The sequence below is a fragment of the Triticum urartu genome, chromosome 5A, assembly GCF_056163025.1.
Source record: "Triticum urartu cultivar PI428250 chromosome 5A, HENAU_Tu73, whole genome shotgun sequence".
In the NCBI taxonomy this organism is placed as follows: Eukaryota; Viridiplantae; Streptophyta; class Magnoliopsida; order Poales; family Poaceae; genus Triticum; species Triticum urartu.
Window position 1 is genome coordinate 169419641 of NC_141877.1, and position 26866 is coordinate 169446506.

General features: G+C 43.1%; 1 pseudogene; it reads left to right on the forward strand.

Moving 5' to 3' along the window:
• The first annotated feature begins 4802 nt into the window (after nt 1-4802).
• Nucleotides 4803-26866, forward strand: part of LOC147970700 (uncharacterized) — a 61107-nt pseudogene continuing 39043 nt past the window's right edge.

Genomic DNA, 26866 nt, shown 5'->3' on the forward strand with positions numbered 1-26866 from the left:
AGAACTCACATATATTCATGAAAACATAATAGGTTGACATCTGAAATCATGGCACTCAGGCCCTAGTGACAAGCATTAAGCATAGCAAAGTCATATCAACATCAATCTTAGAACATAGTGGATACTAGGGATCAAACCCTAACAAAACTAACTCGATTACACGATAAATCTCATCCAACCCATCACCGTCCAGCAAGCCTGCGATGGAATTACTCATGCACGGCGGTGAGCATCATGAAATTGGTGATGGAGAAAGGTTGATGATGACAATGGCGACGGATTGCCCTCTCCGGAGCCCCGAACGAACTCCAGATCAGCCCTCTCAGGAGAGTTTAGGGCTTGGCGGCGGCTCCGTATCGTAAAACGCGATGAATCCTTCTCTCTGATTTTTTTCTCCCCGAACACAAATATATGGAGTTGGAGTTGAGGTCGGTGGAGCGTCAGGGGGCCCACGAGGCAGGGGGCGCGCCCCCACCCTCGTGGACAGGGTGTGGGCCCCATGACGTGGATCTTTCTTCGAGTATTTTTTATATATTCCAAAAATAATCTCTGTTGATTTTCAGGTCATTCCGAGAACTTTTATTTCTGCACAAAAATAATACCATGGCAATTCTGCTAAAAACAGCGTCAGTCCGGGTTAGTTCCATTCAAATCATGCAAGTTAGAGTCCAAAACAAGGGCAAAAGTGTTTGAAAAAGTAGATACGACAGAGACGTATCAACTCCCCCAAGCTTAAACCTTTGCTTGTCCTCAAGCAATTCAGTTGATAAACTGAAAGTGATAAAGAAAAACTTTTACAAACTCTGTTTGCTCTTGTTGTTGTAAATATGTAAAGACAGCATTCAAGTTTCCAGCAAAGATTATGAACTAACCATATTCACAATAACATTTAGGTCTCATGTGTACTCATATCAATGGCATAATCAACTTGAGAGCAATAATAATAAATCTCGGATGACAACACTTTCTCAAAACAATCATGATATGATATAACAAGATGGTACCTCGCTAGCCCTTTCTGAGACCGCAAAACATAAATGTAGACCACCTTTAAAGATCAAGGACTGAGTAGACATTGTAATTCATGGTAAAAGAGATCCAGTCAAGTCATACTCAATGTAAACTAACAGTAATGGATGCAGATGACAGAGGTGCTCTCCAACTGGTGCTTTTTAATAAGACGATGATGACTCTCAACATAAAAGTAAATAGATAGGCCCTTCGCAGAGGGAAGCAGGGATTTGTAGAGGTGCGAGAGCTCGGTTTTGAAATAGATATGAATAATATTTTGAGCGGTATACTTTCATTCTAAACATAACAACCGAGAGATCTCAATATCTTCCATGCTACACACATTATAGGCGGTTCCGAAACAGAATGGTTAGGTTTATACTCCCCCTCCACCAACAATCATCAATCCATGGCTTGCTCGAAACAACGAGTGCCTCCAACTAACAAGAGACCTGGGGGAGTTCTGTTTGCAGTTATTTTGATTTGATTTGCATAAAGCATGGGACTGGGCATCCCGGTGACCAGCCATTTTCTCGTGAGTGAGGAGCGGAGTCCACTCCTCTTGAGAATAACCCGCCTAGCATGGAAGATACAGACAACCCTAGTTGATACATGAGCTATTCGAGCATACAAAATAGAATGTTTATTTGAAGCTTTAGAGTTTGGCACATACAAATTTACTTGGAACAGCAGGTAGATACCGTATATAGGTAGGTATGGTGGACTCATATGGAACAACTTTGGGGTTTATGGAATTGGATGCACAAGCAGTATTCCCGCTTAGTACAAGTGAAGGCTAGAAAAAGACTGGGAAGCAACCAGCTAGAGAGCGACAACAGTCATGAACATGCATTAAAATTAATCAACACCGAATGCAAGTATGAGTAGGATATAATTCACCATGAACATACTTATCGTAGAGGCTATGTTGATTTTGTTTCAACTACATGCGTGAACATGTGCCAAGCCAAGCCACTCGAATCGTTCAAAAGAGGATACCACCCTATCATACCAGATCACAACCATTTTAATAGCATGTTGGCACGCAAGGTAAACCATTATAAACTCCTAGCTAATTAAGCATGGCATAAGCAACTACAATCTCGAACTGTCATTGCAAACATGTTTATTCATAATAGGCTGAATTAGGAACGATGAACTAATCATATTTACAAAAACAAGAGAGGTCGAGTTCATACCACCTTTTCTCATCTCAATAAGTTCATCATATAATCATCATTATTGCTTTTCACTGGCACGACCGAATAGTGTGGATAATAATAATAGTGCACGTGCATTGGACTAAGCTGGAATCTGCAAGCATTCAATTCAAGAGAGAAGACAAGGTAATATGGGCTCTTTGTTAGATCAACAATGCATAAACTAGCCACTCAACATTTTCATTATGGTCTTCTCCTCTCGACCCCAAAGAAAAGAAACAAAACTATTTACATGGAAAGCTCCCAACAAGCAAAAGAGAATAAGAAATCTTTTTGGGTTTTCTATTTAGTTACTACTACTAAAGGCATGGAAGGTAAACTGGCTAAAAGCTACAAATATTTTTTTTGTTTTTCCTTAAGGTTTATCAAACACACAAGATGAAAGCATAAAAAGGGAAATAAACTAGCATGGATATTACAATGAAAAATTGTGAGCACCGACAACTAGCATGAGTGTGTGAACATGAATGTAATGTCGGTGAGAAGAACATACTCCCCCAAGCTTAGGCTTTTGGCCTAAGTTGGTCTGTGCCCACGGCTGGCCTGGCAGATATCCAAAGTAATAGTTGGGGTCGTACTGAGAAGGAGCCTCGGGTTGCTACTGTTTGGCAATCTCCTCCGGATCCCACTGGTAAACAGACTGTCATGAAGGATCAAATTGTGGTTCCGGCTCTGGCTCTGTAGCTGGTGTGGGGTTTCGGTAGGCGTGAATGGCCTCCGGCGGAACAAGGTACTTGCCCGCAGATAAGTCAAACAAGGAAGGAGCGGGCAAAGTGATAGTCTCAGGGTGATTTTTATCAAAAATCGGCTTGTATTTAAACATCTTTTCCTTATTCTTAACGATAAAATCATGTGCTACCATACTCTTATAGTCTAGAAAAAAAGGAGGCATCAACTTTTCTTCTTTCTCATAATGTCTAATAGGTATGTTAAAATGTGCAGCGAGGCGCGAGGCGAAGATGCCTCCAAGGACGGGGCCCTTAGTACGGTTCAGCTTTAACCGCTTTGCAACAATAGCGCCTATACTAAATGTGTCATCACGGAACAAGGCATGGCACAAAATAACAATATCAGGGGCACTAAGGTTGCCACAGTTTTCACGACCAATCAAGCATCTACTAGCAAATATTGCAAAGTAACGTAGAACAGGAAAATGTATGCTAGTGATTCTTGCATCGGAAACCTTCCTAGTTTCCCCTACAACAATCATATCAATAAACCCTTCCACATCACTACAATGTGGTTCTTCTATGCTGCCTGTAAAGGGTATCTTATAGACCTGGCATAAAACAAAAAGGGACATCTCCTTATACTCTTCATATAAATAGAAATCCACTGAAGGTGGTGACCTCTGTAGCGCCCCGAGACCGATGTGCCAGGTGTCTTCCAGTTATTCGCTGTTGTTGCCTTGTCATTTGCTTGCGTGTTGCATTTCATCATGTCATCATGTGCATTGCATCATCATGTTTTCAAAACCTGCATCCGTCCGGGTTCCCCTAGTTCCCTCCGTTGCCCGTTCTGAGCCCAGACACGCTTGCACGCGCCCGCGGCACGTCCGAAATATTATTTTATAAGTGGCCGGAAAATGTTCTCGGATTGGGTTGAAAGTTGGCATGCGGTCTTATTATTGTGTAGATAGACTGCCTATCAAATTTCATCGCATTCGGAGTTCGTTTGACGCCCCAATGATTAACTATAGCGGCAGTATAGCCGATCTAACGTCAGACGTTTTCGGTCTCTGGAAACAGTCGCTGGGCCTCTCTCTCTTCTCTTCTCTCAGCTCGAGACCGTCTACACAGTCCACTCACCGCTAGCCCCCAACCTATCCTCTCTCGTCAGCCCGCGGCCCACCTCTCGCGCGCGTCCGAAAATTGTCCCGGACCCGACCCGACTCGTCACCGTCGTGTCCGGATCATCCCCAAACATCTACAAAATGTCTCCGTTTTGTTTATTGGGCTTCCTAACCTAGTTTTTCTTGAACCGCCCGATTTTGATCGGAGGGTCCAAATCTACCCTAAACTCCCCTCTTTCCATATATATATAGTCCACTCCTAGACTATTTTGGACAAACCCTAAAATCTAGGGGAGTTGTCCCATCCATCCCCTCACCCACCGCCGCCACTTTTCTCACCATCCACCTCGGGATCCATTCCCATCCAATCAGTGGCTTCGTCCCCGATCCAAAATCCTCATCATTTTCGCCACCCAACCAACCACCGCACCACCGCCCGCTCCACCCGTCGCTCGAACCCTCCAGCTGAGCGCCTCCTCCTCACCTCATCTCCCTCACGCCAGCCACCAGCAGCAGCTTCAGGCCGTCCCCGCCGCCAAGTCCCTCACGCCGGCCTCCCTGCTTCTGCGGCTCCTCTGCATCGGCAACCAAGCACCCAAGGCCATGCACTCCCCCCCTCGAGTAACTCCAGCACCGCCCTGCTCCAGCCCGTCACCACGTCCTCGCCACCAATCGAACCAGCTAGCAAGATGAGCCCCATCGCACCTCCCCTATCCTTCCTTCCCTCCTGCCTCGTTTCTCTCCTTCCCTGATCTCTCTTTTCTTGAAGCAGCGCCACCATGGAAGCCTCGCAGAAGCTCCGCACGGGTCGTCTCCTCGCCAAGTCCCACCACGGCCACCCTCCAGATCCGGCCGGCCTCCGCTGCCCTTGCCCGTTCATGGCCGGATCCCGCCGGCAGAGCCCTGTCCCCACCGCTGGCGCCCTCCTGTTCGCTGGCCGTCGTCCCCCGCTTCGCCAGCTCGCCTTCCTAGAACGCATGCAGCATCAAGTCCCTGCGCCCATTGACCCGGCCTGGTTGGCCTCGTCCCTGTCCGGCTCCAGCAAGGCCCAGCTCCCTTGGCCCATGGTGAGGCGCCCCCAGCAGCGCCTCGTTTTTTTTCTTCTCTTCTACTCAGTTGGCCCAACTTGCACCAGATTTGGCCCATAGATGTTTTTTTAGTTCTGTGAATTTACTAATTTTTTCCTTCACATGCATAATTATAGAATATGCCATCATTTTAAAACGCTCACACCTAAATAACCGTGTCGGTTTTAAACTAACTTAATATGAAACTTGCTTAGATTTTCATCTAGTTTAATAATATGAAACTTTCATCCATGTTAAAATGTTTAAATTTGTTGTTTGCATTAATTTGCATAAATGTCATGCTAAATGGTTTATTTCATAACTAATTAACCATAGCTCCGAATTAAATAAATTATATATGTAAATGGGGTAGCAAAATGCCTAGTTTAACATGGTTCACTTTCTTTGCATGTTTAACAACTCTAAAATATGGCTTAGGGCAGAACAGTACCAAATCTATAATATGCTCATGGGGTTTTACCAGAATTGTTGTTCGTTGCTTCCGGCCTCATTTAAACTTGACTAGATAGGTAGTTTTACTTTGCTTCACCCTTTTGTCATGCTAACAACATTTAATCTTGTTGGGTACATAAACGAGATTGATCTAAATAACTTGAATGTGGTGTTTCGTCAATATGCAACTCGTTGCATATTGAGCTCCATTTAATTTGTAGGATTTCTTGTGCACTTTGCCATGCCATGCCTCATTAAACCGGACATGCATCATACTTGTTGTGCATCATGCCATGATTTTGTGGTGGTTGTTTACTATGTTGTGTGCTTCTTTCCGGTGTTGCTTCTTTGGGTTGGTTCCGGTAACGACGCGTTTGTGAGGACCCGTTCTTCTACGTCCGTTTGTCTTCTTCATGGACTCGTTCTTCTTCCTTGCGGGATCTCAGGCAAGATGATCATACCCTCGAAATCACTTCTATCTTTGCTTGCTAGTTGCTCGCTCTTTTGCTATGCCTATGCTGCGATACCTACCACTTGCTTATCATGCCCCCCATATTGTTGAACCAAGCCTCTAACCCACCTTGTCCTAGCAAACCGTTGTTTGGCTATGTTACCGCTTTGCTCAGCCCCTCTTATAGCATTGTTAGTTGCAGGTGAAGATGAAGTTTGTTCCTTGTTGGAACATGTTTACTTGTGGGATATCACAATATATTTATTTAATTAATGCATCTATATACTTGGAAAAGGGTGGAAGGCTCGGCCTTATGCCTGGTGTTTTGTTCCACTCTTGCCACCCTAGTTTCCGTCATATCGGTGTTATGTTCCCGGATTTTGCGTTCCTTACGCGGTTGGGTGATAATGGGAACCCCTTGACAGTTCGCCTTGAATAAAACTCCTCCAGCAATGCCCAACCTTGGTTTTACCATTTGCACTAACAACCTACCACCTTCCTTTGGGTTCTGCAGACTCAAGGGTCATCTTTATTCTAACCCCCCCTGGGCCAGTGCTCCTCTGAGTGTTGGTCCGACCGAGTAGACTGCGGGGCCACCTCAGGGCAACTTGAGGTTTGGTTTTACTCGTAGGATGTCTCATCTGAGTGTGCCTTGAGAACGAGATATGTGCAGCTCCTATCAGGATTTGTCGGCACATTCGGGCGGTGTTGCTGGATTTGTTTTACCCTGTCAAAATGTCTTGTAACCGGGATTCCGAGTCTGATCGGGTCTTCCCACTAGAAGGAATATCCTTCATTGACCGTGAGAGCTTGTTATGGGCTAAGTTGGGACACCCCTGCAGGGATTTGAACTTTTGAAAGCCGTGCCCGGGGTTATGGGTAGATGGGAATTTGTTAATGTCCGGTTGTAGAAAACCTGAAGCTGACCTTAATTAAAATACATCAACCGCGTGTGTTACCATGATGGTCTCTTCTCGGCGGGGTCCGGGAAGTGAATACGGTGTTGGAGTTATGCTTGACGTAGGTTGTTCTAGGATCACTTCTTGATCATAGTTTCTCGATCGTGCTTTGCCTTCTCTTCTCGCTCTCATCTGCGTATGTTAGCCACCACATATGCTAGTCGCTTGCTGCAGCTCCACCTCATACCTTTACCTTACCCATAAGCTTAAATAGTCTTGATCGCGAGGGTGTGAGATTGCTGAGTCCCCGTGACTCACAGATACTTCCAAAACCAGCTTGCAGGTGCCGATGAGTCCGTGCAGATGACGCAACCAAGCTCAGGAGGAGCTCGATGAAGATCTTGTCCTTTGTGTTGTTTCGTTCTAGTTGATCAGTAGTGGAGCCCAGTTGGGGTCGATCGGGGACCTTGTCGCATTTGGGGTTCTTCTTTTATTTTGGTTCCATAGTTGGACCTTGATTGTATTTGGTTGATGTAATGCTTTATTCATGTAATTGTGTGAAGTGGAGATTGTAAGCCAACTATGTATCTTTTCCCTTATGTATTACATGGGTTGTGTGAAGATTACCTCACTTGCGACATTGCTTTCAATGCGGTTATGCCTCTAATTCGTGCTTCGACACGTGGGAGATATAGCCGCATCGAGGGCGTTACAAGTTGGTATCAGAGCCTTCCCCGACCTTAGGAGCCCCCACTGCTTGATCGAATTAGCTGTCGTTGTTGAGTCTAGAAAAATGTTTTGAGTCATTTAGGAATTATATATCGGAGAGTTTAGGAATTCTTTTACTCCCCAGTCCCTTCATCGCTCTGGTAAGGCATCCTGACGTAGAGTTTTGACTCTTCTCTTCTCAAATTTTCACTAAAAAATTTTTAGGATCACGTGGGTATCTTGGAATCATTCCTATGGTTTTGTGACGAGAACATTGTTCTTGGTGCCTCCTGTCTTTAGGGGTTGTGGCAGTATCCCGGGGAGTTGATCTCCGAGGTGTTGTCGTCACATTTTATCGTTGAAGTTCTGGAATACCTGAGTTTAGTACGCCGACATCGAAAATCTCTTTTATGCAGTTTGGTGAGATAACCTCGACGCCACCCAGTACTGGGCGGGAGTTCGGGAGTATTGCCATAACTCGTATAACGGATGCTTTTCGAAGGTTGAGGTAGACGATTTCCGAAGGTTTCTTGGTTATGTGTTGAAGGATGGATACAGCTGGATGTAGGATTTGCTAGTTTTTGGTGAGATATTATGCTTCCCCTGTATCCCCAACACCTGATTGCATAACCGGAAAGTTTCGGGAGTTTATAAGTGGGAAATCCAGTAGCTCTTAGGATATCTTTCCGACAGATGTATGATATGAAATTGGGGTTCGACGTCTAGTGGTCCGCCTATTCACGGTCGGTTTTACAGTGGTCTCGTTGTGTCTTAAAGAGTCCTTGGCTATGTCGACTCGGGGACGCTTCGTATGTCATGTGCACTGCCTTGTACATGATGGTGCTGTACGATCGAGCCCGTGTAGGCCCCACCACAAAAACTTCGGACGAAATCTCTATCATATATTTGTTCCGGCTTATTCTACAAGCCAATTCTTTATTTTGTTTTGAGTTGTGGTATTCGAGTTGCTTCGAAGTCAAATGTTGATTCCATACCTGTTCCTAAGCAGTGTTCTCATACTCCGATGTGAATACCAATCCTTCTTGATCATCAAGATTGTTTTTGTCAATCCTTTTAACCGGTGTGCTTCTCTTCAAGTGGATCCGATCACTTCAACATTCGCAAGATCAACTCAAGTCTTCTCAACAGTGTTTGTTTCATCCGTTCCAAGTTGTCTTTGTTTTTCCCACCCACCCACCCTTCTTATTCGAGGACTCAGATTTCTTATTCAAGTATCCTTTTATTATTGTGAAGTCTCTCCATTCTTTTTTCCGTCAATGTTCTTACCCGGTGTTTTCCATGAAGATGTTCTACTATCTCATCTTTCATCATTCTTTTTCTTCTCCAGTAGATGTAATTCAATCTTTGGTATTGAGCATACTCCTTTTCTTTTTGCCCAATGCCTATTTATGCTGGTGCACCTCTTAATTTTCCCCGCTTGCTATTCTTTTTTTCCGGAGTGCTAAAGATATCTCAGAAGATTCGTGTTTCCACTCTTAATCCATTCAAGCTATTTTGAGGATGTTATCTCATTCAAGCCTTTTAATTCAACCGGTGCAATCTCTCCTTTAATCATTTCAACGGTGTATCTTTTCAGTGGGCCCTAACCCACAGGTCTTTTCCCAGTATCTTACCTGACTCTTCTTATTCTCCCGGAGTTATTCTCAAATCTTCTAAAGTTTGATGTAAGAATGATTTTCATTAGTCAGATGTGTTTCTCCAAGATCTCTCAATTTTCTTTTCATCATTGGCTCAACCTTTCTAATTTTAATTCCGGAGTACCTCAATAAATCATGGCGGTGTTTCTCGTCGTCATTCTCGGATTTTGAAGACCGAAGAAGAGTTTCTCTTTAATCTTGCTCCATTCTCTTCAAGATTCGTGATTCTAGTTTGTTGCCATCCTCTCGTAATTGTTTTGATCGTGAAAAATTCTTTTCACCTATCCGAAGCAATTCAAGAGTCTTCTCAGTTTGTTATCCGGAGTCCATCAATTCAGGTTTATTCATTCTCAGCTGTCAGTTATCATTCTCCTATCTTACCGGTGCTTCGTTCAAGTAATCTCTAATCAGTTCGTGATCCCTTCGTTCTCTTCTATCTAAATTCTCTCAAGCACCTTCGTTCATTTGCTAATTCTTACCGGTGATTCACCCCTACTTCGATCATTTTCAATTCTTACGGTGGTTCTTTCAAGATCTTTCTTCCTTGTTTATCATATCAATTCATTTGTTGTTCCAATCCTACCGGTGGTTCGTTGAAGACGTTCTCAAGTTTTGATATATCTCTTTTAATCCTTTCTACGAGAATAAGTAGTATGCCAAATCCATTGATTGTCATCAATTTAATTGGTGAAGGATAAGCATAATGTAATTCTTATTTTTGTTTCATCCAAGTGATTAATTCCTTATTCCGGAGGTTCATCAAATTCTTGATTTCAGTTGTTTCATCTTCTCTTTTCCAGAGTTCCAAGTTTTTTTTCTCTGCATTATATCGTCGCGAAGCTCCATCTAAATCATTGCAAGGCTTCACCTTATATTCTCAACTTCTCTTTCTTTTGTCATCCTTTCGTTTACCGAAGTTCTTCATGGAGGTTCTACATGACGGTTCATCAAGGATTTAATTCCTTCTCCAACTTTTTCATCGAGATTCTTTTCTAAGAAGCTCAAGCTTTCTTCATATTGTAATCCGGAGTGCAATTCTTTCTTCCGTATCATTGGAGATGGTATTGTGTCATTCTTGATAATCTGAGTTCATGTTTTATGATTCGAATGTTGTTAAGAATGAGATATTTTAAATCCATCAACCTCTTTGTTGGAATTATCTTGGGTTATATTTCACCTAAAACTTTCCCTAAGGATTGTTGCTACCTATGGTGCTTCTAAATGATCCAAGTTCTTCTTCTATCCTTCCGGTGAAATAGTTTCTCGTCTCCTTGTTTTTATCAATCAAATCTCTTCCGTGAGTGGCAGGTTGTCACCTCATAATTTTGGGATGTTTTCCATAAGACCATATCAAGCTTATTCTTTTCGTTGTTGGTTTTCCAACAACTTCGTTCTAGCTGTTGTTGTAAGCGTGCTCCCTCGAGATCATGCTTCCCTTCGTTCACTCCATTCCATTCTTACTTTTGTTCCAGAGCCATTGTGATGTTGCTCTCTTCAACCCATCTTCTGGTCTTGTCAAGATCATGTTTGACTCGTGCTTATCCTTTCAACCGGAGTGTTGTGTCCCTTTGCTCAAGCTCTTTCATTTTATCAAGTTTTTTCATCTCTTTTAAACCGGAGTGCTGTCCGAGATCTTTCTTACCCCTTGTTCCATTCATTCAATAGTTTCGGAGGCAGTATGTTGTTGATCTCATCAAGCATCCTATCATCTTGTCAAGTTCTTGTTAATTCCTTCCATTTGCAGTCGGAGTGCTGTCCAAATTATATCATTCTTAATCCTTCTCTATCTTGTTTTAACCGGAGTGGTTTCAATATATATCTTGCCTTTCAACCTCAAGGTTTTGCGCAATGTTCTTTGTTCCTCTCTTCTAACGGAGTGTTTTCAACTTCGTTCATCTCAGTTGTATTCTTTGCTCGAAATTGTTCAACCTCGCAAGGTTCTTTGGTTTCACTCATTGGTAAAAGAAGAAACTTAGTTTTACCTCTTCTCGTTCTCTTCCGTTTTCCCCTCCGGCGCCATTCTAGATCTCGGGACGAGATCCTCTCGTAGTGGTGGAGTGTTGTAGCGCCCCGAGACCGATGTGCCAGGTGTCTTCCAGTAATTCGCTGTTGTTGCCTTGTCATTTGCTTGCGTGTTGCATTTCATCATGTCATCATCTGCATTGCATCATCATGTTTTCAAAACCTGCATCCGTCCGGGTTCCCCTAGTTCCCTCCGTTGCCCGTTCTGAGCCCAGACACGCTTGCACGCGCCCGCGGCACGTCCGAAATATTATTTTATAAGTGGCTGGAAAATGTTCTCGGATTGGGTTGAAAGTTGGCATGCGGTCTTATTATAGTGTAGATAGACCGCCTGTCAAATTTCATCGCATTCGGAGTTCGTTTGACGCCTCAACGATTAACTATAGCGGCAGTATAGCCGGTCTAATGTCAGACGTTTTCGGTCTCCGGAAACAGTCTGGGCCTCTCTCTCTTCTCTTCTCTCAGCTTGAGACCGTCTACACAGCCCACTCACCGCTAGCCCCCAACCTATCCTCTCTCGTCAGCCCGCGGCCCACCTCTCGCGCGCGTCCGAAAATTGTCCCGGACCCGACCCGAGCACTCGTCACCGTCATGTCTGGATCATCCCCAAACATCTACAAAATGTCTCCGTTTTGTTTATTGGGCTTCATAACCTAGTTTTTATTGAACCACCCGATTTTGATCGGAGGGTCCAAATCTACCCTAAACTCCCCTCTTTCCATATATATATATAGTCCACTCCTAGACTATTTTGGACAAACCCTAAAATCTAGTGGAGTTGTCCCATCCATCCCCTCACCCGCCGCCGCCACTTTTCTCACCATCCACCTCGGGATCCATTCCCATCCAATCAGTGGCTTCGTCCCCGATCCAAAATCCTCATCATTTTCGCCACCCAACCAACCACCGCACCACTGCCCACTCCTCTCGTCGCTCGAACCCTCCAGCTGAGCGCCTCCTCCTCACCTCGTCTCCCTCACGCCGGCCACCAGCAGCAGCTTCAGGCCGTCCCCGCCGCCAAGTCCCTCACGCCGGCCTCCCTGCTTCTGCGGCTCCTCTGCATCGGCAACCAAGCGCCCGAGGCCATGCACTCCTCCCCTCGAGCAACTCCAGCACCGCCCTGCTCCAGCCCGTCACCACGTCCTCGCCACCGATCGAACCAGCTAGCAAGATGAGCCCCATCGCACCTCCCCTATCCTTCCTTCCCTCCTACCTCGTTTCTCTCCTTCCCTGATCTCTCTTTTCTTGAAGCAGCGCCACCATGGAAGCCTCGCAGAAGCTCCGCGCGGGTCGTCTCCTCGCCAAGTCCCACCACGGCCACCCTCCAGATCCGGCCGGCCTCCGCTGCCCTTGCCCGTTCACGGCCGGATCCCGCCGGTAGAGCCCCGTCCCCACCACTGGCGCCCTCCTGTTCGCTGGCCGTCGTCCCCCGCTTCGCCAGCTCGCCTTAACGCACGCAGCGTCAAGTCCCTGCGCCCATTGACCCGGCCTGGTTGGCCTCGTCCCTGTCCGGCTCCAGCAAGGCCCAGCTCCCTTGGCCCATGGTGAGGCGCCCCCAGCAGCACCTCGTTTTTTTTCTTCTCTTCTACTCAGTTGGCCCAACTTGCACCAGATTTGGCCCATAGATGTTTTTTTTAGTTCTGTGAATTTACTAATTTTTTCCTTCACATGCATAATTATAGAATATGCCATCATTTTAAAACGCTCACACCTAAATAACCGTGCATCAGTTTTAAAATAACTTAATATGAAACTTGCTTAGATTTTCATCTAGTTTAATAATATGAAACTTTCATCCATGTTAAAATGTTTAAATTTGTTGTTTGCATTAATTTGCCTAAATGTCATGCTAAATGGTTTATTTCATAACTAATTAACCGTAGCTCCGAATTAAATAAATTATATATGTAAATGGGGTAGCAAAATGCCTAGTTTAACATGGTTCACTTTCTTTGCATGTTTAAAAACTCTAAAATATGGCTTAGGGCAGAACAGTACCAAATCTATAATATGCTCATGGGGTTTTACCGGAATTGTTGTTTGTTGCTTCCGGCCTCATTTAAACTTGACTAGATAGGTAGTTTTACTTTGCTTCACCCTTTTGTCATGCTAAGAACATTTAATCTTGTTGGGTACATAAACGAGATCGATGTAAATAACTTGAATGTGGTGTTTCATCAATATGCAACTCGTTGCATATTGAGCTCCATTTAATTTGTAGGATTGCTTGTGCACTTTGCCATGCCATGCCTCATTAAACCGGACATGTATCATACTTGTTGTGCATCATGCCATGATTTTGTGGTGGTTGTTTACTATGTTGTGTGCTTCTTTTCGGTGTTGCTTCTTCGGGTTGGTTCCGGTAACGACGCGTTTGTGAGGACCCGTTCGTCTACGTCCATTTGTCTTCTTCATGGACTCGTTCTTCTTCCTTGCAGGATCTCAGGCAAGATGATCATACCCTCGAAATCACTTCTATCTTTGCTTGCTAGTTGCTCGCTCTTTTGCTATGCCTATGTTGCGATACCTACCACTTGCTTATGATGCCCCCCATATTGTTGAACCAAGCCTCTAACCCACCTTGTCCTAGCAAACCGTTGTTTGGCTATGTTACCGCTTTGCTCAGCCCCTCTTATAGCGTTGTTAGTTGCAGGTGAAGATGAAGTTTGTTCCGTGTTGGAACATGTTTACTTGTTGGGATATCATAATATATCTTATTTAATTAATGCATCTATATACTTGGTAAAGGGTGGAAGGCTCGGCCTTATGCCTGGTGTTTTGTTCCACTCTTGCCACCCTAGTTTCCATCATATCGGTGTTATGTTCCCGGATTTTGCGTTCCTTACGCGGTTGGGTGATAATGGGAACCCATTGACAGTTCGCCTTGAATAAAACTCCTCCAGCAATGCCCAACCTTGGTTTTACCATTTGCACTAACAACCTACCACCTTCCCTTGGGTTCTGCAGACTCAAGGGTCATCTTTATTCTAGCCCCCCCCCCCGGGCCATTGCTTCTCTGAGTGTTGGTCCGACCGAGTAGACTGCGGGGCCACCTCAGGGCAACTTGAGGTTTGGTTTTACTCGTAGGATGTCTCATCTGAGTGTGCCCTGAGAACGAGATATGTGCAGCTCCTATCGGGATTTGTCAGCACATTCGGGCGGTGTTGCTGGATTTGTTTTACCCTATCGAAATGTCTTGTAACCGGGATTCCGAGTCTGATCGGGTCTTCCCGCTAGAAGGAATATCATTCGTTGACCGTGAGAGCTTGTTATGGGCTAAGTTGGGACACCCCTGCAGGGATTTGAACTTTCGAAAGCCGTGCCCGCGGTTATGGGCAGATGGGAATTTGTTAATGTCCGATTGTAGAAAACCTGAAGCTGACCTTAATTAAAATACATCAACCGCGTGTGTTACCGTGATGGTCTCTTCTCGGCGGGGTCCGGGAAGTGAATACGGTGTTGGAGTTATGCTTGACGTAGGTTGTTCTAGGATCACTTCTTGATCATAGTTTCTCGATCGTGCTTTGCCTTCTCTTCTCGCTCTCATCTGTGTATGTTAGCCACCATATATGCTAGTCGCTTGCTGCAGCTCCACCTCATACCTTTACCTTACCCATAAGCTTAAATAGTCTTGATCGCGAGGGTGTGAGATTGCTGAGTCCCCGTGACTCACAGATACTTCCAAAACCAGCTTGCAGGTGCCGATGAGTCCGTGCAGATGACGCAACCAAGCTCAGGAGGAGCTCGATGAAGATCTTGTCCTTTGTGTTGTTTCGTTCTAGTTGATCAGTAGTGGAGCCCAGTTGGGGTCGATCGGGGACCTTGTCGCATTTGGGGTTCTTCTTTTATTTTGGTTCTGTAGTCGGACCTTGATTGTATTTGGTTGATGTAATGCTTTATTCATGTAATTGTGTGAAGTGGAGATTGTAAGCCAACTATGTATCTTTTCCCTTATGTATTACATGGGTTGTGTGAAGATTACCTCACTTGCGACATTGCTTTCAATGCGGTTATGCCTCTAATTCGTGCTTCGACACGTGGGAGATATAGCCGCATCGAGGGCGTTACAACCTCCTAGCATGGAAATGAAAATTTTGCACAAAAATATTAGTGAGTAAGAGATACTGTTCACGTTGGTCGTGGAGGAAATCGGTGAGGCCTGCATTCTCAGCCAACTCATAAAGATCATGATAAATCCCGGCTGCCCTCGAGAAATCATCACAAGGCCATTCATACATACGGCCGAACTTCCGCGGTGCGAGGGAGATTATATTTGGGCCTCTTATCCTCCTCACTTTGCTTATCCTTTGAGCTTCGGCTCGATGAGCCCCTTAAAAATCTCTTCATCTTTTTCTGAAAATTTCTGAAATTTTTAGCAACTTCAAAATAAAAGTGAACCAAACTCAACAAAATTGATAGCAACTACTCCTACAAGTGCCTAGAGGATATATCATGCATTAAAACTACTTTCGACCATATAAATTTGACATGCAAGCTCAAGAACATGGTCACCTAAGCGGCAAAAAATTGCAATGAATAAAGCACTAGAACAAAAACTATTTGGACCATTGGAGGAGTCACATACCAAAGAACAATCCCCCAAAGCAGTTTGGTGAATGGAGCTTTGAGCTAGGAGATCGAAAATGGCAGCAAGATGAGCTAGAACTCGTGCTTGAGCTGGTTGGTGATTTTTTGGGAGGAAGAAGGAGTGTGTGGTAGCTGGAATAAGTGGAGGGGACCCACGTGGGGTCCACGAGGAAGGGGGCACGCCTAGGGGGTGGGCGCGCCCTCCACCCTCGTGGGCACATGGCTGCTCCCCCTGGTGTGTTTTCAGTGCCATATATTCTCAAATATTCTAGAAAAAATCATATTTAATTTTCAGGGCATTTGGAGAACTTTTATTTTTGGGGTATTTTTTTATTACACGGATAATTCAGAAAACAGACAGTAAATACTATTTTTTCTTTATTTAATATAAATAACAGAAAGTAAAAGGAGGGTACAGAGAGTTGTGTTTTCTAACTTCATCCATCTCATGCTCATCAAAAGGAATCCACTAAGAAGGTTGATCAGGTCTTGTTAACAAACTCATTTCGAATAACATGAAAGCGGAGAATTTTCGAATAACACTAGGTTACCTCAACGGGGATATGCACATCCCCAACAATAAGAATATCATATTTCTTCTTGACAGTAGGAAGAGGGAATTCAAAACCTCCAATAGTAATTGTTGAAATTTTTCCAATAGAATTGAAACTGTGGGCTTGAGATTGTTTCCTCGGAGAGTGTACTGTATGCTCATTACCATTAACATGAAAAGTGACATTGCCTTTGGTGCAATCAATAACAGCCTCTGCAGTATTCAAAAAGGGTCTTCCAAGAATAATAGACATACTATTGTCCTCGGGAATATCAAGAATAACAAAGTCTGTTAAAATAGTAACGTTTGCATCCACAATAGGCACATCCTCACAAATACCGACGGGTATAGCAGTTGATTCATCGGCCATTTGCAAAGATATTTTAGTAGGTGTCAACTTATTCAAATCAAGTCTACGATATAAAGAGAGAGGCATAACACTAACACCGGCTCTTAGATCACATGAAGCAGTTTTAACATAATTTCTTTTAATGGAGCATGGTATAGTTGGTACTTCTGGATCTCCAAGTTTCTTTGGTATTCCACCCTTAAAAGTATAATTAGCAAGCATGGTGGAAATTTCAGCTTCCTGTATCTTTCTCTTATTTCTGAAAATATCCTTCATATATTTTGCATAAGGATTCATTTTAAGCATATCGGTCAAACGCATACGCAAAAAGATAGGTCTAATCATTTCAGCAAAGCGCTCAAAATCCTCATCATCCTTTTTCTTGGATGGTTTAGGAGGAAAAGGCATGGGTTTCTGAACCCATGGTTCTCTTTCTTTACCGTGCTTCCTAGCAACAAAGTCTCTCTTATCATAACGTTGATTCTTTGATTGTGGGTTATCAAGATAAACAGCAGGTTCAATCTCTACGTCATTATTATTACTAGGTTGAGCATCAACATGAACATCATCATTAACATTATCACTAGGTTCATGTTCATTACCAGATTGTGTTTCAGCATCAGAAATAGAAATATCATTAGGATTCTCAGGTGTGTCTACAACAGGTTCACTAGAAGCATGTAAAGACCTATCATTTCTCTTTTTATTCCTCTTAGAAGGACTAGGTGCATTAACGTTATTTCCCCGAGAGTCTTGCTCAATTCTCTTAGGGTGGCCCTCAGGATACAAAGGTTCCTGAGTCACTTTACCTCCTCTAGTTGCAACTCTAATAGCAAAGTCATTATTCTTACTATTCAATTCATTGAGCAAATCATTCACTACAACAGGACCCCTCATATAGCAACGCATTTTTCCGTATGTCCATATATGCGTTGCTAGCATCTTTACCAACGGTTTTGGATGCGTAGCCTTATCCAGTGTTGCTAGCGCATAATGCAACGGTTATACTTCCGTTGGTAAAAGGAACCGTTGCAAGGGTACAACACATAAAACTGACTTTTACAACACTCATATATGTTGGTGGTAAATGTCCAGGAATTCAAATCTCATCTAGAGGATTTCAAATCCCATTACTTGGCCACAAAGAATTTGCAATGCTGCAGGTGTTTTACATATAAAATGTGAATAATATTTTATATATTTCCAGTAATTAAATTAATGCTCCACATAATGGTGATAAGTATGTATATCAAGTCGGAATAAAAAATATACGCACGACAGGAAGAAATCATATATTGAAAAAAACTGTGGGATTACAATAGTTGATATTACAGGAGGAATAATATCTAGATGTGGTGCATAACCTGAATATTGTCTTGACAGCAAAACTTAAACTAAAATCATCCATCAACATCCCTACAACTTAAACTAAAACTTAACCGAGGAACATCATCCAACAGGAAAAGCATCCCTACAACTAAACTAAAACTGAGAATAGCCATCATCGTCTTCATCATGAACCAGGAACATCATCATCATCATCATCATTGCAGTATACTTGCCACGCACCCATGTAATCATCCGTATATCTTTTGAATCTACAAACAAAATAACAAAATGAACTATTAAAACACAATGCAAATAGTGATAGGTTGCCCAGCAAATAGGAAACATTACTTCTTACAATGGGCCATTACTTTCGAAACATTGGTTGCCACCTAGATTACAACTATTACAAAGAAAAGTTGCGACCTGAAAGTATTCCCTTACAACTCAATATACTACTTCAGGTCACAAAACAAACATAAACAGACTCGGAGAAAAATAAACAGATTTGGTTGTGGCCTAAAAGCAAGCCACTAATAACATAGTACCTACTTAGTTGACGGATTAAAAGCATAATAGACACTGCTTGTATGGAACAGTGCAAGCGGCATAATGGGAAATTCAGCAATTTACAAACCATGACAGCAAGAGTTCATGAGGGTAATTCAACAATTTATGAATCAAAGTGGTATGAGCTCGGTGGTCACTTTAGCAATGTACAAATCAAAAAGGCAAGAGTATCTAAGAAGAACATTACTTGCATTTCCGTCTTCGCAAACAGTTAACATATGGAGATCGCGGATAGTTACCAGAACTATGACTACGGACACTGCTGTATCTTGGACAAATCTACTCGCAGCTCCAGCCGTCCGTGATGTTGCCTCCATCTCGGCAGTGCCGGAATGGATGAGTGCGGTGCCTCACATTAAATTACACACAACAATAGGTACACAATTGGCGAGATAGGAGTACATAAATAGTTGAATAGGAGCAGAAAAGAAGGCTGAAAATGGTTAGACCTAATCTAAGCAATAAAGGAATAAATAAATAATCACCTCAACAGAAATAGTCTTAGTTGAAGGTAAAACTCAATGATGTACTATGAATGTAGAGCCTGGCACATTCAAAACCACCGAATGTCATTGAGTATTTATTTCTTCGGAAACCTGCGCACAAAGAAATAGTGAGCCTCTATTTAACGAATGACTAATATGATGATTAACAGTGAGCTGTTGCCGGTGTATATGTGTGTGTGCTTGCTGCAAGCTTTAGTATATGAATGTTTGCACATGAACATGCATAAAGCTCAGGTGTAGGTTGCATCTAAGTGGGGTATTAGGATTCAGTTTTTTTACACTATGATGTACAACGGTAGTAGATAAGTATCTTTTTTAGATTAGTAGATAAGTACTTGGTATAGATGAATCATTTGCATTGACTTGAACCAAGTGCATATATAATAACTGCATGCTATGAGAGCAGTGGCGGAGCGTGACCAAAACAAAACAGGGGGCCAAATCCATCTAAAAACACACAATATGCATGAAAAAGCTACTCATCATAGAACATGTGTAAGCGATAATTTGAAGGGATCCCATAATTATATGACTAAATAATATGTCGTTTCCATTGTTGCTATATATCTAAATCAGGAACTTATAATGCATCAAATTTTCCATCATTTAACCGATGCAGTGGACATCTATATGAATAAATTATCATCACACCTCGCTTCTCAGTTACTCTCTCCGTTCCAATCAAAAAATAGGACATACACTTTCTGTAGTAAACTAACCAAGCAATTAGCCAGGCAAGCACGAAGCACCAACCAGCAGTGTCCAAGGCGTTTGGTTTCAATCAAAAAGGCACCGTAACCCAGCAAGAGGGTTAAGGTCCAGTGTGCACAAGTGCTGGTGCGTCCACCGTCCGGCGTGGTGGGTTGCCGGCGTCAGCGGCATGCAGCTCCAAGCCTCCGACCGGTAAGAAGGGGATAGACAAGTCGATAAAGAGGAGGAGCCAAGGAGGTCATCAGACGAATGGATGAGTTCGCAATGGTCGGTCGCTCAAATCATGTTAGCGGATGATGGTTCACAATAGTTGTGGCCTGGTAGTGATCTAGCCCTGTAGTAGCAGTCTATCGGAGCCGTGGAGAATCGGGGATGGAAGTTGTTCCTAGACTGCTACTGGTCATTATCTCCTGGGCTGTGCTAAAGTAGTGAATAAACTTGGTATAAAATTCTTTTTGTAATTTTGGAAGGGGGGGTCGTGGCCCTGTTTCGCCTCCACTACCCTCCTCCAGTGTATGAGAGGACAATCACATAACCAAATGACAAAGAAAATGTGTACTGTCTTATTTATCAGTGTTCTGAATCATATCAACAGCATCAAAGCAAAATCATAGAAGAAACAATGTGGATAATTAATTCACCTGCTCACTAAACACAAAGATGTACGTGCTTTCCTCAATAGGTCCACGTCCACTAGTATTTGCACTGGACGTGAAAGCCACCATTAGCAAGCTACTATCTCCACCTAAATAACCTGACCATCAGACTCCCAAAAAGTGTGAAATTGCAACAAAAACTTTGATTAGTAACTCATCACAACTGCAATACAGAGATCTATTAAGACTGGATCCCTCCTTAAATATTGTAACTCTTGTAATAGACTATTTAACATGGAGTCCGCATATATGAAGTGAGTAGTGCTTCTCTACATATTAAAAATAGAAAGGATTAACGACTCATCTATCAAGGATGGATGAGTTAGCACTTTGCAGCGCATAAGAATTTTTAAAAATTTGATGCTCCATTGATATCTAATAATTACTAATTTAATAGAGTAGCAATCCGTGCATAAATGTAAATCAATGGAGATCAGAAGTCAGTCTACAGGCCTATCAGTGTTCGTCGGTGAATTGCACAAGGGCCAACTTTTTTGACAGGGATTAGCGGCAATAGAATCAGGGGTGTATACCTAGACGTCTATAGGAGAAGAGAAGAACAGAGGTTAGAGAAAGAGGAAGAGAGAGAGGCCAAAGCCAGGGGAGGGGATTCACTCACCGGAAGAGAGGACGACATGGCCATCGGCGCCTGAGCCGACGCCCGAAGCCCTAGCCATTGAGGAAAGGTAGCGGGTCGGCTTTGGTGGCCGCTACCGTCGGATCTAGCCGCTTGGAAGGGCGCCACGGTGTGATTGGACGTCAGGCTGTGCTTCGCGATGGCGGGATTCGCCGGCCGGACGTCGCCTGAATCAACCGCCGCAGGTGGCGCAATGAGGAGTCGCATCAAAAGAGAGAGATGGGATGTGAGAGGAATAAGTGGGTGGGTGGGTGATGCGGCGGATCCGGTAGCCTCCGGAGCTGCGAGGTGGGAGGAGGGCAGGGGAGGGCCGGCGGCGAGGAGGAGAGGAGGGTCATGAGGCGGTTGGTGGCGGTGACTTGGGAGAGAGGAGGGGCATCAGGGGATCTGTTTCTGGCGCATCTCTCTCCTTCCCTGTTTTTTTGGTATATGTCCCACGATAGGGTCAAGAGATGTAAATCTGCAACGCATATCTGCAACCTTTAATATGCGTATCTATTATGAATTTTACAACGTATAGCTAAAATGTTGTAGAATGTGCGTTGCTTTATAAGGGGTATTCTTGTAGTGATTCTGAGCTTTAAGTACTTGTTCTACTTGAGTGGTAACCATAGAAGCATGTTTACTAATAAGTTTAAGTTCACCCTTAACACTAGTCATATAATCACTCAAGTGTTCAATCATATAATCATCATGTTTTAGTTGTCTACCAAAATAAGCATTAAAATCTTCTTGCTTAACCATAAAGTTATCAAATTCATCCAAACATTGGCTAGCAAACTTAGCAGGAGGAATTTCAGCTTTATCATATCTATAGAGAGAATTTACCTTTACTACCTGTGTCGGGTTATCAAGACCGTGTGTTTCTTCAACAGGCGGTAAATTAAGACCATGTATTTCTTCAATAGGTGGTAAATTCTTAACATCTTCAGCTTCAATACCTTTTTCTTTCATAGATTTCTTTGCCTCTTGCATATCTTCAGGACTGAGAAATAGAATACCCCTTTTCTTCGGAGTTGGCTTAGGAGTTAGTTCAGGAAGTGTCCAATTATTTTCATTATTCAACATATTATTCAATAGTAATTCAGCTTGCTCAACAGTCCTTTCCCTGAAAACACAACCAGCACAACCATCCAGGTAATCTCTGGAAGCATCGGTTAGTCCATTATAAAAGATATCAAGTATTTCATTTTTCTTGAGAGGATGATCAGGCAAAGCATTAAGTAATTGGAGAAGCCTCCCCTGAGCTTGTGGGAGACTCTCTTCTTCAATTTGCACAAAATTATATATTTCCCTTAAAGTAGCTTGTTTCTTATGAGTGGGGAAATATTTAGCAGAGAAGTAATAAGTCATATCCTGGGGACTACGCACACAACCAGGATCAAGAGAATTAAACCATATCTTAGCATCACCCTTTAATGAGAATGGAAATAATTTAAGGATATAATAGTAGCGAATTTTCTCATCATTAGTAAACAGGGTAGCTATATCATTTAATTTAGTAAGATGTGCCACAACAGTTTCAGATTCATAGCCATAGAACGGATCAGATTCAACCAAAGTAATTAACTCAGGATCAACAGAGAAATCATAATCCTTATCAGTAACAAAGATGGGTGAAGTAGCAAAAGCAGGATCATATTTCATTCTAGCATTCAGAGATTTTTCTTTCAGCTTAGCTAATAGTTTCTTAAGATCACTTCTATCATTGCAGACAATAAAGTCTCTAGCAGTTTCTTCATCCATAACATAACCCTCAGGCACAACAGGCAATTCATATCTAGGGGGAGAATCTTCATCATCACTTTCATCAATATTATCAGTTTCAATAATTTCATTCTCTCTAGCCCTAGCAAGTTGTTCATCAAGAAATTCACCAAGTGGCACAGTAGTATCAAGCATAGAAGTAGTTTCATCATAAGTATCATGCAAAGTAGAAGTGGCATCATCAGTAACATGCGAAATAGCAGAATTAATAGCAGAAGCAGGTTTAGGTGTCGCAAGCTTACTCAAAACAGAAGGTGAATCAAGTGCAGAGCTAGATGGCAGTTCCTTACCTCCCCTCATATTGAGGGATAAATCTTGGTTCTTGGATCTTTCAAGTTCTTCATAGTGATAAACATATATAAATCCCAAGTGACTCAAAGAATAGAGCTATGCTCCCCGGCAACAGCGCCAGAAAATAGTCTTGATAACCCACAAATATAGGGGATCGCAACAATTTTCGAGGATAGAGTATTCAACCCAAATTTATTGATTCGACACAAGGGGAGCCAAAGAATATTCTCAAGTATTAGCAGCTGAGTTGTCAATTCAACCACACCTGGAAACTTAATATCTGCAGCAAAGTATTTAGTAGCAAAGTAATATGATAGTAGTGGTAACTATAGCAAAAGTAATATTTTGGGGTTTTGTAGTGATTGTAACAATAGCAGCAGAAAAGTAAATAAGCAAAGAACAATATATGAAAAGCTCGTAGGCATTGGATCGGTGATGGAGAATTATGCCGGATGCGATCGATCATGTAACAATCATAACATAGGGTGACACAGAACTAGCTCCAGTTCATCAATGTAATGTAGGCATGTATTCCGAATATACTCATACGTGCTTATGGAAAAGAACTTGCATGACATATTTTGTCCTACCCTCCCGTGGCAGCGGGGTCCTATTGGAAATTAAGGGATATTAAGGCCTCCTTTTAATAGAGTACCGGACCAAAGCATTAACACTTAGTGAATACATGAACTCATCAAACTACGGTCATCACCGGTAAGTATCCCGGTTGTTGTCACTTCGGGGTTAACGGATCATAACACATAATAGGTGACTATAGACTTGCAAGATAGATGAAGAACTCACATATATTCATGAAAATATAATAGGTTCAAATATGAAATCATGGCACTCGGGCCCTAATGACAAGCATTAAGCATAGCAAAGTCATAGCAACATCAATCTCAGAACATAGTGGATACTAGGGATCAAACCCTAACAAAACTAACTCGATTACATGATAAATCTCATTCAACCCATCACCGTCCAGCAAGCCTATGATGGAATTACTCACGCGCGGCGTGAGCATCATGAAATTGGTCATGGAGGATGGTTGATGATGACGACGGTGATGGATTCCCCTCTCTGGAGCCCCGAACGGACTCCAGATCAGCCCTCCCGAGAGAGTTTAGGGCTTGGCGGCGGCTTTGTATCGTAAAACGCGATGAATCCTTCTCCTTTATTTTTTTCTCCCCGAACACGAATATATGGAGTTGGAGTTGAGGTCGGTGGAGCTCCAGGGGGCGCACGAGGCAGGGGTGCGCCCCCACCCTCGTGGCTAGGGTGTGGGCCCCCTGGCCTTGATTCTTTGCCAGTGTTTTTTATTATTTTCAAAAATAATCTCCGTGGAGTTTCAGGTCATTCCGAGAAGTTTTGTTTCCGCACATAAATAACACCATGGCAATTCTGCTGAAAACAGCGTTAGTCTGGGTTAGTTCCATTCAAATCATGCAAGTTAGAGTCCAAAACAAGGGCAAAAGTGTTTGAAAAAGTAGATACGGCGGAGATGTATCACCAGCCACCTGTGTGCAAAGCACGTCGGTAGAACCGGTCTCATGAACATGGTCATGTAATGTTGGTTCGGGCCGCTTCATCCAACAATACCGCCGAATCAAAGTAAGACGTTGGTGGTAAGCAGTATGTGATAACCCACAAGTATAGGGGATCGCAACAGTTTTCGATAAGTAAGAGTGTCGAACCCAACGAGGAGCTAAAGGTAGAACAAATATTCCCTCAAGTTCTATCGACCACCGATACAACTCTACGCACGCTTAACGTTCGCTTTACCTAGAACAAGTATGAAACTAGAAGTACTTTGTAGGTGTTGTTGGATTGGTTTGCAAGAATATAAAGATCACGTAAATAAAAGGTAGGGGCTGTTTAGATAAAGAAACAATAAAGTAAATATAGCGAGTGTGGAAAAGTGGTGGTAGGAGTTGCGAAATTGCCCCTAAGCAATTGACTACTTTACTAGACCGATAGCAGGTATTATGTGGGAGAGGCCACTGCTAGCATGTCATCCCTGACTTGGAATTCTATGCACTTATGATTGGAACTATTAGCAAGCATCCGCAACTACTAATGTTCATTAAGGTAAAACCCAACCATAGCATTAAGATATATTTGTCCCCCTTCAATCACGTATGCATCAATTTCTATGCTAGGTTGAAGCTTCTGTCACTCTTGCCCTCCAATACATAGTCCTATCAACATACAACTAACCCTAGGGTGTGATCCATGCGCGCAATCATATGATGGGCACCAAAGGACAGCAACATAGCCACAAGCAAATTAAATCAATCATAGCAATTCATCAACCACCGATAGGACGATGAAAATCTACTCAGACATCATAGGATGGCAACACATCATTGGATAATAATATGAAGCATAAAGCACCATGTTCAAGTAGAGGGTACAGCGGGTTGCGGGAGAGTGGACCGCTATAGGTAGAGGGGGAAAGGTGATGGAGATGTTGGTGAAGATGGCGGAGGTGTTGGAGTAGATCGTGGTGATGATGATGATGGCCACGGCAGCGTTCCGGCGCCACCGGAAGAGAAGGGGAGAGGGGGCCCCTTCGTCTTATTCTTCCTTGACCTCCTCCCAAGATGGGAGAAGGGTTTCCCCTCTGGTCCTTGGCCTCCATGGCATGGGAGGGGTGAGAGCCCCTCCGAGATTGGATCTGTCTCTCTGTCTCTCTCTGGTTCTGCGTTCCCAGATTCTTCCCTTTCACCGTTTCTTATATTCCCAAAGATCCATAACTCCGATTGGGCTGAAATTTTAACACGATCTCTATCCGGATATTAGATTTCTTCCGGCGAAAGAAGGGCACCAACCGCCTTACAGGGTGGCCACGAGGATCAGGGGCGCGCCTGACACCCTGGGGCGCGCCCCCCTACCTCTTGGGCCCCTCGAGCATCGTCTCGCGTGGATTCCTCTTCCCAAAAATCATATATATTCCAAAAAAATCTCTGTCAGTTTTTATTCCGTTTGGACTCCGTTTGATATGGATATTCTACAAAACAAAAAACATGCAACAAACAGGAACTGGCACTGGGCACTGGATCAATATGTTAGTCCCAAAAATAGTATAAAAAGTTGCCAAAAGTATATGAAAGTTGAATAATATTGGCATGGAACAATCAAAAATTATAGATACGACGGAGACGTATCAGCATCCCCAAGCTTAATTCCTGCTCTTCCTCGAGTAGGTAAATGATAAAAAAGATAATTTTTGATGTGGAATGCTACCTAGCATAATCTTGATCACATATCTAATCATGGCATGAATATTAAGACATGAGTGATTCAAAGCAATAGTCTATCATTTGACATAAAAACAATAATACTTCAAGCCTACTAATAAAGCAATCATTTCTTTTCAAAATAACATGGCCAAAGAAATCCCTCCAATATCATATAGTCTGGCTATGCTCCATCTTCACCACACAAAATATTCACATCATGCACAACCCCGATGACAAGCCAAGCAATTGTTTCATACTTTTGACGTTCTGAAACCTTTTCAACTTTCACGCAATACATGAGCGTGAGCCATGGACATAGCACTATAGGTGGAATAGGATGGTGGTTGTGGAGAAGACAAAAAGGAGAAGATAGTCTCACATCAACTA